This window comes from Scyliorhinus torazame, chromosome 5 (genome assembly GCF_047496885.1).
Source record: "Scyliorhinus torazame isolate Kashiwa2021f chromosome 5, sScyTor2.1, whole genome shotgun sequence".
Taxonomy (NCBI): domain Eukaryota; kingdom Metazoa; phylum Chordata; class Chondrichthyes; order Carcharhiniformes; family Scyliorhinidae; genus Scyliorhinus; species Scyliorhinus torazame.
In genome coordinates this window covers 69,182,898-69,196,014 of record NC_092711.1, presented here as the reverse complement: position 1 = coordinate 69,196,014, position 13,117 = coordinate 69,182,898, and the positions used below count along the sequence as shown (strand labels likewise).

The 13,117-nt window shown below is 52.4% G+C and overlaps 1 long non-coding RNA gene across 1 annotated transcript; it reads right to left on the bottom strand.

The window, feature by feature from the left end:
- Positions 1 to 1,199: 1,199 nt before the first annotated feature.
- On the bottom strand, positions 1,200 to 8,577 carry LOC140418308 (uncharacterized). Its single transcript, XR_011944923.1, has 2 exons — positions 8,268 to 8,577; positions 1,200 to 4,448 (listed from the first exon to the last, which is right to left on the bottom strand). It is a non-coding gene; the product is annotated as an uncharacterized lncRNA (long non-coding RNA).
- Positions 8,578 to 13,117: the final 4,540 nt, after the last annotated feature.

Sequence of the window (13,117 nt, the reverse complement as noted above, 5' to 3'; positions counted from 1 at the left end):
CTTGACATCGCCAAACTGAAACATGGAGAGCTTTCTTACTCCCTGACCCTTGTGTTGTTCTTCACCAGGAGGTGATCTTCACCAATCTGACCCAATCCTGTCGAGGTGCAGCCTTTAAGGAATGGGCTTGTGAGGAAAGGTTGGACAGGCTAGGCTTGTATCCTGTGGAGCTTAAGTAAGATTGAAACATGTAAGATCCTAAGGGGTGGAATCAGAGAGGATGTTCCCTCCTGTTGAAGAAACTTGAACTGGGTCACTTTTTTAATATATATTTTTGAGAGTTTTTCCCGTTTTTACAAATAACACCACAAATCCTTAACTGGTACAGTACGGCAGAAATCCTCCCGTGTGCATGAATACAGAAAAGTAGAAGATTAAACTTGGTGCCTCCGTTTATACTGGGGAAAACGGTGAATGGATAACCTGGAGAAAGAGGGAGAAGAGGATAACGCATGAAAACAGGGTAAAATGGTGCACACCTTCACATGTAGCGATCGCTCACACACCTAAAGAAAATATAGGATAAGATTTCCATACCCTACTGAGGTTTGCTCCAAAACAGACCTTTCCCCAATTCCAATCATAATGAGGTGCCATGGATACTTTGTGATGTATTTTTCTCGGATCAGGGACCTGTCTGCATCTTTACAGGATCCAATCAACATTCTTTAACCCCAAAATAAAGAAAAGTATAGAAATAATTCACAAAACCTTTTGTCCGAAGGGGGATATCTTACATTCAACCACAAGATGCAGCAAATCCCCCAAATCAAGTTCAGTAGAGTGATCATTATTCCACATAATATATATATTATATACACACACACAGCAAACATTCATACAATCGGTTCAGATTATAATTGACATGGTCAGTGCATCCCTTCACACGGAGAATAAAGGATATTGTAAAGTGTGGGGATCCCAGGGTAAAGCCATGAACATGGCCCTATGGTGCATGCTCTGCTCCATAAAGCAACCAAGGGTTCTCCACCCTGCCAAGGCTCACGACACAACTGACCTCACTCCTCAGTGTAAAAGCAAGAATTATAGTACGTAAAAAACACAGGTAAATACTGCACAGCCCTCATGTCATACAACCATCTCAGTGCTGTTTTCACAGGGTAACAGGCAACAACACCTCACTGCTCATATATCATACACCCTTGCCGGGATAAAAGGCAATAACACAAAATCAGGAGTAAAGTCACAGAAGGACAAAGGTTAGGTTTAATGATGAACTGCAGAATAACATAACCATCCAGGGAGATTGGAAAGGCCACAGCCTCCAAGGATCATGGAGCAACAATCTGGATCCATCCAGAGGTCCCCCGAAGTCCCTGCACCTCCGCCATGTCGTCCCCCCGAAACGCCCGTAAAGAAATACAGAGGAACCGCCATTTCTGGTGCCTCCAACGCTTCCCAAAAAACAGCGAGAATACAAAATAAGACCAGTGGTCGGGGTCCCCGACCGACCCCAGGCCTCGAAGAGAGGATACAATTTTTTCCGTCAAACTCAAACCACTGAACCTGCAAATCGAGATTGTGAAAGCATAGCAGCCTGTTCTCAAATTCAGCCGGGAATTTATTCCCAGCCCCCCTCGGGAGACAGGGCACACGGATATTCCTTCTGCAGCCCCATCTCCCCGAATCAACCAGGATGATCAACACCCCATGCAGCAGGATATTTAAGGACTGAAGGCGAGGCCTCACTCAGGAAGCTGCTCTATCGACTGACAGGATTCTCTTCTCTGTTTCATCCAATACCTTTGGGACATCCCACAATTCATAAATAATTTGGGCTGAGGAGCCAAAACCAACATCCACAACAGCTCACAATGGCAGCCATCCTTTAGGCCCGTCCACCAGGGAAACCACCCCTGTAACTAGACCCAGCGCGGCCGCCTCCATCCACCAGGGAAACCACCCCTGCGACTGGACCCCAATCTGGCCACCTCCGTCCACCAGGGAAACCACCCCTGTAACTGGACCCAGCCTGGTCGCCTCCGTCCACCAGGGAAACCACCCCTGTAACTAGACCCAGCACAGCCGCCTCCGTCCACCAGGGAAACCACCCCTGTAACTAGACCCAGCGCGGCCGCCTCCATCCACCAGGGAAACCACCCCTGCGACTGGACCCCAATCTGGCCACCTCCGTCCACCAGGGAAACCACCCCTGTAACTAGACCCAGCACGGCCGCCTCCGTCCACCAGGGAAACCACCCCTGTAACTAGACCCAGCACGGCCGCCTCCGTCCACCAGGGAAACCACCCCTGTAACTGGACCCAGCCTGGTCGCCTCCGACAACCAGGGAAACCACCACTGCGACTGGACCCCAGCCAGGCCTCTGACTGCCTACGTCCACTCGGGAAACCACCACTGCGACTGCACCCCAGCCAGGCCTCTGACCGCCTACGTCCACTCAGGAAACCACCACTGCGACTGGATCCCAGTCCGGCCGTCTCCGTCCACCAGGGAAACCACCACTGCGACTGCACCCCAGCCAGGCCTCTGACCGCCTACGTCCACTCGGGAAACCACCACTGCGACTGGACCCCAGTCCGGCCATCTCCGTCCACCAGGGAAACCACCACTGCGACTGCACCCCAGCCAGGCCTGTGACCGCCTACGTCCATTCGGGAAACCACCACTGCGACTGGACCCCAGTCCGGCCGTCTCCGTCCACCAAGGAAACCACCACTGCGACTGGACCCCAGCCAGGCCTCTGACCGCCTACGTCCATTCGGGAAACCACCACTGCGACTGGACCCCAGTCCGGCCGTCTCCGTCCACCAGGGAAACCACCACTGCGACTGCACCCCAGTTCGGCCGTCTCCGTCCACCAGGGAAACCACCACTGTGACTGGACCCCAGTCCGGCCTCTGACCGCCTACGTCCATTCGGGAAACCACCACTGCGACTGCACCCCAGTCCGGCCGTCTCCGTCCACCAAGGAATCCACCACTGTGACTGGACCCCAGTCCGGCCTCTGACCGCATCATTCAGCCAATGATTGTGTTGACTGAACTCTGCTCCCTGCCACCAAAGTTTTACCAGGATCTCCCAGGAACATAACACAGATCATACAGGTCAGGATCAAATAATTATGGGTTGTGCATCTGGATAAAGAAGAGGATTAATGGACGAGTGGTGCCAGGGCTCGCAAAAATGCAGCCACCCCCGCGCTAACGTTTCCCTGGATTGACTGTATTGAACACAAAGATGATTGATTTAACTTTTATCCAGAATATTAAACACTATAACTGGGCTAGAGATTATTATTAGCAGAGACAGACCCAGTTCAGTTCAATTTCTGATTATCAGTAAAATCCAATCAGTGTAGTTAGCGGTGAACTCACTGGTGACTCCGGACATGGGATAAATAACTAAATCCATTCCCACTTTCAGACCAGGTGCACCACCTCACTCTGCTGTGAATTTGCTGATGTACAGTGAGGTGAATAGTGACCCAGTCCCACAGTGCAGGTAGGTGATTGATCTCTCATTAGTGTGAACATGTTGATGGCACATCAGTTCCTGGAAACCTACAACACGTCCTTCAATCTGGCCATTGAACAGGTCTCTCCTCAGTGTGAACATAGTATTCCAGAAGGATGGTGAATTAATTAATTCCCTCATTTGGAGAACGAGAGCGGTCTCTCCCCACTGTGAAGGCGCTGGTGTTGCAGCAGGATGGATGAACGAGTGAATCCCTTCCCACACTCATCGCAGGTAAATGGCTTCTCCCCAGAGTGAACCCATCTGTGTGACAGCAGGTCAGATGACTGAGTGAATCCCTTCCCACACACAGAGCAGGTGAATGGCCTCTCCCCAGTGTGAATTCGCTGATGTATAATGAGGACAGATGATTGTTTGAACCCAGTCCCGCAGTAAGAGCACCAGAACGGTTTCTCGTCAGTGTGAAGACGCTGATGGTACATCAGCTCCCTGGAACTTTTAAAGCACTTCCCACAGTCTGAGCATTTAAAAGGTCTCTCATCAGTGTGAACTCTCTGGTGTGTCAGCAGGTGGGATGACTGAGTGAATCCCTTTCCACACTTGGAGCAAATGAATGGCCTCTCTCCAGTGTGAACTCGCTGGTGTGTCAGCAGGTGGCAAAACTGGGAGAATCCTTTTCCACACACGGAGCAGGTGAACGGTTTCTCCCCGGTGTGACTGCGCCGCTGAGTTTCCAGGTCAGACGGGGATCTTAATCCCTTCCCACAGTCCCCACATTTCCACGGTTTCTTCCCGTGTGACAAACGTTGGTGTTTTGACAGGCCAGATGATCGGCTGTAGCCTCATCCACACACAGAACACGTGGTTTCTCCCCACTGTGAATGGTGCTTTTTCCTTCCATGTTCAAAATCCGTACGTGGGAGGCTCCACCTGATCCTGGTGTGATGTTTGACTTCAGTTTTCTGACTCCAAATCCTCCCCTTCTAATATCCTGTGAAATTGATTTAAAAGAGAAAAAAGGGAGTGAGAGAGAACCCACAAAAACACAAAGGCAGGTTGTGAAATTGAGCTGAATGAATCTGGTCATTGGTGGGGCCGGCACTGGGAAAACGTGAGGGTGAAAACTGTTGAATTGTCATAATAACCCAACTGGATTCGCAGCTCCCTGTCCCTCTAAAGATGGCAGTCATTAACTCCCTCCCTAACAGCAATGTGGGTGTACCTACATGGGTGCACCTACACCTCTTGGAACTGCAGCAGTTCAAGAAGGCAGCTCACCAGCATCTTCTGAAAGGCAACTAGGAATGGGCAGTAAATGTTGGCCTAACCAGCGACACCCCCATCTGGTAAAATGAATTGATAGAAAACCAGGCCGGTCTCCTGCTCCTGTGTGGGTGGAATGAGAATAAAATCAATTGTGAATGATTTTCTCTCCTGGTCACAGGGACCCTGAAGTCCCGCCCACTCTGTGGCATCACCAACATGGCCTCGCATTCGATACACTTACCGCTGAAATAAGGTGGAGGCCGTTCGCCGTTGACCTGTTCCTGGGAAAAGGCCCGGAGCTGCTAACTCAAGACCTGCGGGCTCTTATTCGGAGCTTGAGGCCGAAACTACGGGCAGGATTCTCCACTCCCGCGCCGAAGTGCCCACGCCGTCGTGAACACTGTCGAGGTTCACAACGGCGCGAAACGGCCCCTATCCCGACTGATTCAGGGCCCAATAATGGACTAGGAGCGGGGCCGCGTCATCTACACGCGCCAGGCCTTGTCGCCGCATAAAGGCGGCGCCGCATACATGACGCGGCCAGTGCCGCATAACTGGCGTCACCCGCGCATGCGTGGGTTGGCCGGCGCCAACCCGCGCATGCGTGGTTGCCGCCCTCTCCGAGTCCGCCCCGCAAGAAGATGGCGGACGGATCTTGCGGGGCCGCGGGAGGAAGGAGGTCCTCCTTCAGAGAGGACGGCCCGATGATCGGTGGGCACCGATCATGGGCCAGCCCACATTTGAGGTACCCCCCGGTGCAGGATCCCCCTCCCCCCCCCCCGCCCCGCAGGCCGCCCCCCCCCAGCGTTCCCGCGCTGTTCCCGACGGCAGTGACCAGGTGAGGACGGCGCCGGGGGGAACCCGCCGTTTTGGGCTGGCCACTCGGCCCATCCAGGCCTGAGAATATCAGGGGTGCCGGAGAATCGCCATTTTGGGTGTCTCGGGTGATTCTGCAGCCCGCGGAACTCGACGGGGCCATTCCCGCCGCTTGGGAGAATCGCGGGAGGGCGTCGGACCGGCGTCGTGGGAAATTTTGGCGGCCCAGGCGATTCTCCCAACCGGCGCGGAAGTGCAGAATCGCGCCCAAAGTCTTTCTGAAGCCTTCCCAGCCTAAATGCAGCCCCAATTCTCCGCTCCCCCCGGTGAGCCCATTCCTCCCTCCGCCTGACCGACTCTCACCCGCGACAGAAACCCTCTCGCGCAGGGCTGAGCAAAATGACACTGCGCATGCTCCACAGACCCTCCAGAACCGCGCGTGCGCATTCACTTCCTATAGTCTGAATAGGACATTTTCACACCCGCAAGGAATGTTGGGTAGCGGCAGCGCCATTGAATGTCCAAAAAGGAAATAGAAGATCATTTTATTAACCGTTTGAAATGCATTAATTGAAAACACATACATATAAATCCTAGTGAATTTGCACTCTGCTATATTTAATTTCTCAAAGTGATTTAAACCACCTGTTGGAAGACACTCAGCTTTTCAAGCTTTTCCCACTCTCCTCCTCAAGAGGTGTTGGCTCTGGTTGTGTTTAATTCCACCATCACTGATTCTTCTTGCTTTCTCTCTCTATCTGAATAATCACTGGTTTTATAGAAAGATCGAGCACAGATGGAAACCATTCAGCCCATTATGCCTGTACTGGCTCTTTGGAAGATCTATCCAATTAATTCCACAGTCCTGCTGTCTGAGTCAAAACAAGGTGTATCTGCTGTAGTGCTGCAGGAGGTGAAGGGAAAGGGGTTTCCAGCTTGTTACTTCTCAGACACACGCACCCCTGTGGTTGAACAGTGCACTAAACAGAGATTAAAGGCTGACTCAAATATAGGCAAAATGTGCTGCAAAATCTCAGCAGGTCTGCCAGCATCTGGGGAAATTACAAGTGTTTTGAACCCAATATGACTCTTCTTCAGAATTGAGCTGCCGTAATCACAGAATCACACAGTGCAGAAGAAGCTCTTTGGGCCATCAAGTCTGCACTGACACATACAGAACACCTGAACTGTCTACCTAATCCCATTTACCTGCACTTGGCCATAGCTTTAAATGTTATGACATGCCAAGTGCTCATCCAGGTACTTTTTGAAGATGTGAGGCAACCAGCCTCTACCACCTTCCCAGGCAGTGCATTCCAGCCCGTCACCACCATTTGGGTAAAATAATTTCTTCTCAATTTCCCCCAAAACCTCCTGCTCCAGACCTTTAACTTGTGACTGACCCTTCAACTGAGGGGAACAGCTGCTCCCTATCCACCCATGTTCCTCATAATCATGTTCACCTTAATCATGTTGCCTCTCAGTCTTCTCACCTCCAACAAAAACAACCCAAGCCTATCCAACCTCTGTTCATAACTTAAATGTTCCACCCTAGGCAACATCCTGGTGAATCTCCTCTGCACCCTGTCCAATGCTATCTCACCCTTCCTATAATGTGGTGACCAGAATTGCACACAGTACTCCAGCTGTGGCCTCACCAAAGTTCTATACAGCTTCATCATGACCTCCCTGCTTTTGTAATCTATGCCCTGATTGATAAAAGCGAGTGAACCGTATGCCTTTTTCACCACTCTATTAACCTGCCCTTCTGCCTTCAGAGATCTACGGACAAACGCCAAGGTCTCTTTGTTCTTACAAAACTTCCCAGTGTTGGACCTTTCATAATATATTTCCTTGTCAAATTACTCCTTCCAAAGTGTATCAGCTCACACTTTTCAGGGTTAAATTCCATCTGCATCATAAAAGCCCATTTGGCCACGCATCCCCCCCCACCCCCGGACGACTTTCTATTTTGCAGCAATAGTCGGCCCAATTTAAAATGTAGTGACAAGGGGGTGGTGGCACTGAGTGAGAAGTTATACAGAAAAATCAGAATAGATGGAGAAGTCCGAGGTCACATTCATCAGTTTTCGACAACTTGCTTTGCCCCCTTCAACATATATGGCCATAATAATGGGAATTACAACATTGCTGTACCGACCCAACAAAATAGAGCTAATATGTGACTTGTAGTCCGTTACTCCAACAGGCAATCAGCAGTTGCTGCTGGATACAGGAAATCCAAACAGGTTAGTGCAGATTCGGAACATTTGAAAAAAATCAGGTGCTAGAAGGGCTCAAGGGAAGTTGAGGAAGTGATAGAGTCGGATAAGAGTGATTAGAGGAGGCAATTGTGACCTGACCCTGTTTGTTGACAGGTTACGGTGGAGTGCACGAGGAGCAAAGAACAGGATGGACGATGGTTGAACGAGGTGGAACAAAATTAAAAGTGGAATCTACCTGATGGGTATTGAAAACGATGATGGAAAGGAAACGGACATTTAAAGAGATTTTAAGAAGACAACAATAAAAACAAACACACCTCCATAGCAAGAACATCCTTCCTCAGATAAAGGCACCAAAACTGCACACAATACTCCAGGTCTGGCCTCACCAATGCCCTATACAATTGCAGTAAAACATCTCTATTCCTGTACTCAAATCATCTCGCTATGAAGGCCAACATGCCATTTGCCTTCTTTACTGCCTTTTGTATCTGTGTGCTTACTTTCAGTGACTGATGAACAAAGACATCAAGGTCTTGCTGAGTATCCACCTTTCTGGGTGACTTCCGGTGACGGTGGGCGGGAGGCGGCTGCACAATGGAGAGCTCCTGTTCGGCAACGGCATTTTGGAAATGGAGGAAATCCAAGGAAAATGGAGGCTGGAGCACCAGGGAAGGCCGCACTGCTTACGGCTGAAGAAATAACTAAGGTGATGGCTGCGGAATTTGAAAAGCAGTTGGCGCAGATTGCGAAATGCATGGAGACGGTGAGGAAGGAGATGAGGGAGGTTTTGCGTGTGCTGGTGGAGGAGGCAGTTTCCCCGGTGAGGACGGAGGTGCGAGAGCAAGGGGAGGTGCTGAAGGAAGTGGAGGAGACATTATTGCAGCACGGTGATCAACTTGCCTCGATGGGGAAAGAGATGCGGACGGTGATGGATACTAACAAGGATCTGCTGTCTGAGAGCAGGGGTATCAATCCAGTTATTCAGAGAGCACACAATTTTCAATAGATGATGGAATAAAATGGAATTTACCACAAGTTATGTGAAGGGGGAATGAAAGATTCAGAGTTTAATTTCCCCCCCCCAGTCTCCATTTGACTTAACAGCACATTTTGTGATTTTAGACAAATAAGCTAAGTGAATGAGCCAGTCACAGGATACATGAAGGGGACCCTTGTTTCTCTACCTCCCTGCTTACAAAGGAATGACTGTTGCCAATGGACCGGGTCACCCGCCTCCTGACCAGTCATCCTGGGGAGGGCTCAAATCGGCTGCTATCGTGTTAGCGCATGTTGCTGGAGGGGTTCGGGCAGGAAGGTAAGCCAGATATCAACACAGTGGGTGGGTGGGTATCTTGTGGTCTGCTGACCATCCTCAATTATGCAGGCTGTGTCCTTTTGACCTTGACGGGACCCTACTCATCCTCCTTGCTGTGTGCATCGGCTGATATTCGGTAGTACGCACTGTGACCCGTGTCCCCAAAGCCAGTTGCACAAAGCACATCAGCGCCCTACAAGCCACTCTTCTGCGCAACACGCCCTGTGACGACCGTCAAATCGTGGATGAGGTTGTCAATGCCAAACCATGTGCACCTTTCCTTCTGGTCCAATGGGTCCAATCCCCACTGTGCGAATGGGAGTTGGAAGGAGGGACGGAAGGATTCGGAATTTGGATTTTCCTCCATTTTGTGTCAGTCAGAACAGAACAGAGTGTCTGTTAATTCAGCTGAACTTGGGGCAGCATGGTGGCGCAGTGGATCATAGAATTTACAGTGCAGGAGGCCATTCAGCCCATCGAGTCTGCACCAGCCCTTAGAAAGAGCACCTTACCTAAGCCCCACAACTCCACCCCATCCCCCTAACCCAGTAACGCCACCTAAACTTTTTGGACACTAAGGGCAATTTAGAATAGCCAATCCACCAATCCTGCACGTCTTTGGATAGCACGGCTGCCTCACGCCGCCGAGGTCCCAGGTTCGATCCTGGCTCTGGGTCACTGTCCGTGTGGAGTTTGCACCTTCTCCCCCGTGTTTGCGTGGGTTCCACCCCTGCAACCCAAAGATGTGCAGGGTACGTGGATTGGCCACGTTAAATTGTCCCTTAATTGGAAAAAATTAATTGGGTACTCTAAATTTTTTTTTTTTTTTAAATTTCAGCTGAACCTCATTTTGGACCAAACATGCTAACCAGACATAACCGAAGGAGACTGGCTCCTTTTGTCTGTTATGCTCACTCCCAGGAGTAGCTCATGGCTATTGGTTCCTGCTCATTAACAGTTGGTGTTCTGCTGGTGCTGGTCAATGTGTATGCCCCGAACTGGGACGATGCGGGTTTTATGCGACGCATGTTGGGTCGGATTCCGGGCTTGGATGTTGGGGGGCTTGATAATGTGGGGGGGGGGCTTTAACACGGTGTTGGATCCGGCACTGGATCGCTCCAGGTCCAGAACGGGTAGGAAGCCGGCGGCGGCTAAAGTGCTGAGGGGGTTTATGGACCAGATGGGAGGGGTGGACCCTTGGAGATTTGCAAGGCTGGCGGCTAGGGAATTTTCATTCTTCTCGCATGTTCATAAGGCTTACTCCTGGATCAACTTTTTTATCATGAGTAGGGCGAGAGTAGAGGATACCGAGTACTCGGCGATAGCCATTTCGGATCACGCCCCGCATTGGGTAGACCTAGAGCTGGGGGAGGAGAGGGACCAGCGCCCGTTGTGGCGCTTGGAGGTGGGGCTGCTGGTGGACAAGGAGGTGAGTGAGCGGGTCCGAGGAAGCATAGAGAGATACCTGGAGACCAACGATAACGGGGAGGTCCGAGTGGGGATGGTCTGGGAGGCGCTGAAGGCGGTGGTTAGGGGAGAACTGATCTCCATTAGGGCCCACAAGGAGAGGAGAGAGCAGAGGGAGAGGGAGAGACTGGTGGGGGAGATGGTGAGGGTAGACAGGAGGTATGCGGAGGTGCCTGAGGAGGGACGGTTGAGGAAGAGGCGTAGCCTCCAGGCCGAATTCGACCTGTTGACCACCAGGAAGGCGGAGGTGCAGTGGAGGAAGGCCCAGGGGGCGATTTATGAGTATGGTAAAAAGGCAAGTCGGATGCTGGCGCACCAGCTTCGGAAGCGGGACACAGCTAGGGAGATCGGGGGTGTTAAGGACAGGGGAGGGAGCGTGGAGCGGAGTGGAGTTGGCATCAATGGGGTCTTTAGGGAAATTTATTAGGAACTGTACTGGTCCGAGCCCCCACTGGAGGAGGGAGGGATGGGCTGCTTTCTGGACCAATTGAGGTTTCCGAAGGTGGAGGAGGGACTGGTGGTGGGATTGGGGGTCTCGATTGTGCTGGAGGAGCTGGCCAAAGGGATAGGGAGCATGCAGGCGGGGCCGGATGGTTTCCCGGTTGAGTTTTACAAGAAATATGTGGACCTGTTGGGCCCGTTGCTAGTTAGGGCCTTCAATGAGGCAAGGGGGGGTGGGCTTTGCCCCCGACGATGTCCCGTGCACTGATCTCCTTGATCCTGAAGCGGGACAAGGATCCCCTGCAGTGTGGGTCTTACAGGCCGATTTTGTTGTTAAACGTAGATGCCAAGGTGCTGGCGAAGGTCTTAGCCACGAGGATTGAGGATTGTGTGCTGCAGGTGATCCACGAAGACCAGACGGGGTTCGTGAAGGGGAGGCAGTCGAACGCGAATGTGAGGAGGCTCCTGAACGTTATTATAATGACGGTGAGGGAAGGGGAAAGCGAAGATATTAGTGGGGATGCTCGCTGAGAAGGCCTTCGATAGGGTAGAGTGGGGGTACTTGTGGGAGGTGCTGAAGAGGTTTGGGTTTGGGGAGGGATTTGTCAGGTGGGTTAGGCCGTTGTACGAGACCCCGATGGCGAGTGTGGCCATGAACAAGAGGAGGTCTGAGTACTTTCGGTTGCATCGAGGGATGAGGCAGGGGTGTCCCCTGTCCCCCCTGCTCTTTGCACTGGCGATTGAACCCCTGGCTATGGCACTGAGGGAGCCGAGGAACTGGAGGGGGTTGGTGCGGGGTGGGGAGGAGCATAGGGTGTCGCTCTATGAGGACGACTTGCTGCTATATGTGGCGGACCCGATGAGGGGAATGCCGGAGGTAATGAGGATCCTTAGGGAGTTTGGGGATTTCTCAGGGTACAAGCTCAACATGGGGAAGAGCGAGTTGTTCGTGGTTCACCCAGGGGACCAGGAGAGGGGGATTGGTGAGTTCCCACTAAAAAGGGCGGAGAGGAGCTTCAGGTATTTGGGGGTCCAGGTGGCCAGGAGCTGGGGGGGCCCTGCATAGGCTTAATTACACGAGGCTGGTGGAGCAAATGGAGGAGGAGTTCAAGAGGTGGGACGCATTGCCGCTGTCCCTGGCGGGTAGGGTGCAGTCAGTTAAGATGACGGTGCTCCTAAGGTTCTTGTTCCTGTTCCAGTGCCTCCCCATGTTTATCCCGAAGGCCTTCTTTAGGCGGGTCAATAGGAGCATAACGGGGTTTGTGTGGGCGCGAGGGACTCAGAGGGTGAGAAGGGTGTTCCTGGAGCGGAGTAGGGATGGGGGGGCTGGCACTGCCCAATCTCTGTGGGTACTACTGCGCCGCCAATGCAGCAATGGTGCACAAGTGGGTGATGGAGAGGGAGGGGACTGCATGGAAGAGGCTGGAGTCGGCGTCTTGTGTGGGTACGAGTCTGGGGGCGCTGGGAATGACGCCGCTGCCGCTCCCTCCAATGAGGTATACCACGAGCCCGGCAGTGGAGGCGTCACGGGGGGAAGTTGGGGCCTCGGTGTGGACCCCAATACGGGGGAACCACCGGTTTGTCCCAGGGAGAATAGATTGGGTTTTCGGAGTGGCACAGGGCAGGGATAAGAAGGTTGAGGGACCTGTTTGTGGACGGGACGTTCGCGAGCCGGAGGAGAAGTATGGGCTCCCCCCCCGGGGAACACCTTTAGATATTTACAGGTATGGGCATTTGCCAGGCGGCAAGTGGTGGAATTCCCGCGGCTGCTGCCACGCACAGTACAGGACAGGGTGCTCGGGGGGGGGGCTGTTGGAGTGGGGAAGATCTCAGAAAATTACCAGGTTATGCAGGAGGAGGAGGAGGCCTCGGTGGTGAAGTTGAAAGGTAAGTGGGAAGAGGAGTTGAGAGAGGAGATCGAAGAGGGGACGTGGGCAGATGCCCTAGGGAGGGTGAACTCTTCCTCTTCGTGCGCGAGGCTCAGCCTCATACAGTTTAAGGTGCTGCACAGGGCACACATGACCGGGACAAGGATGAGCCAGTTCTTTGGGGGTGAGTACAGGTGTGTTAGGTGCTCAGGGAGCCCAGCAAATCACACCCATATGTTCTGGGCATGCCCAGTGCTGG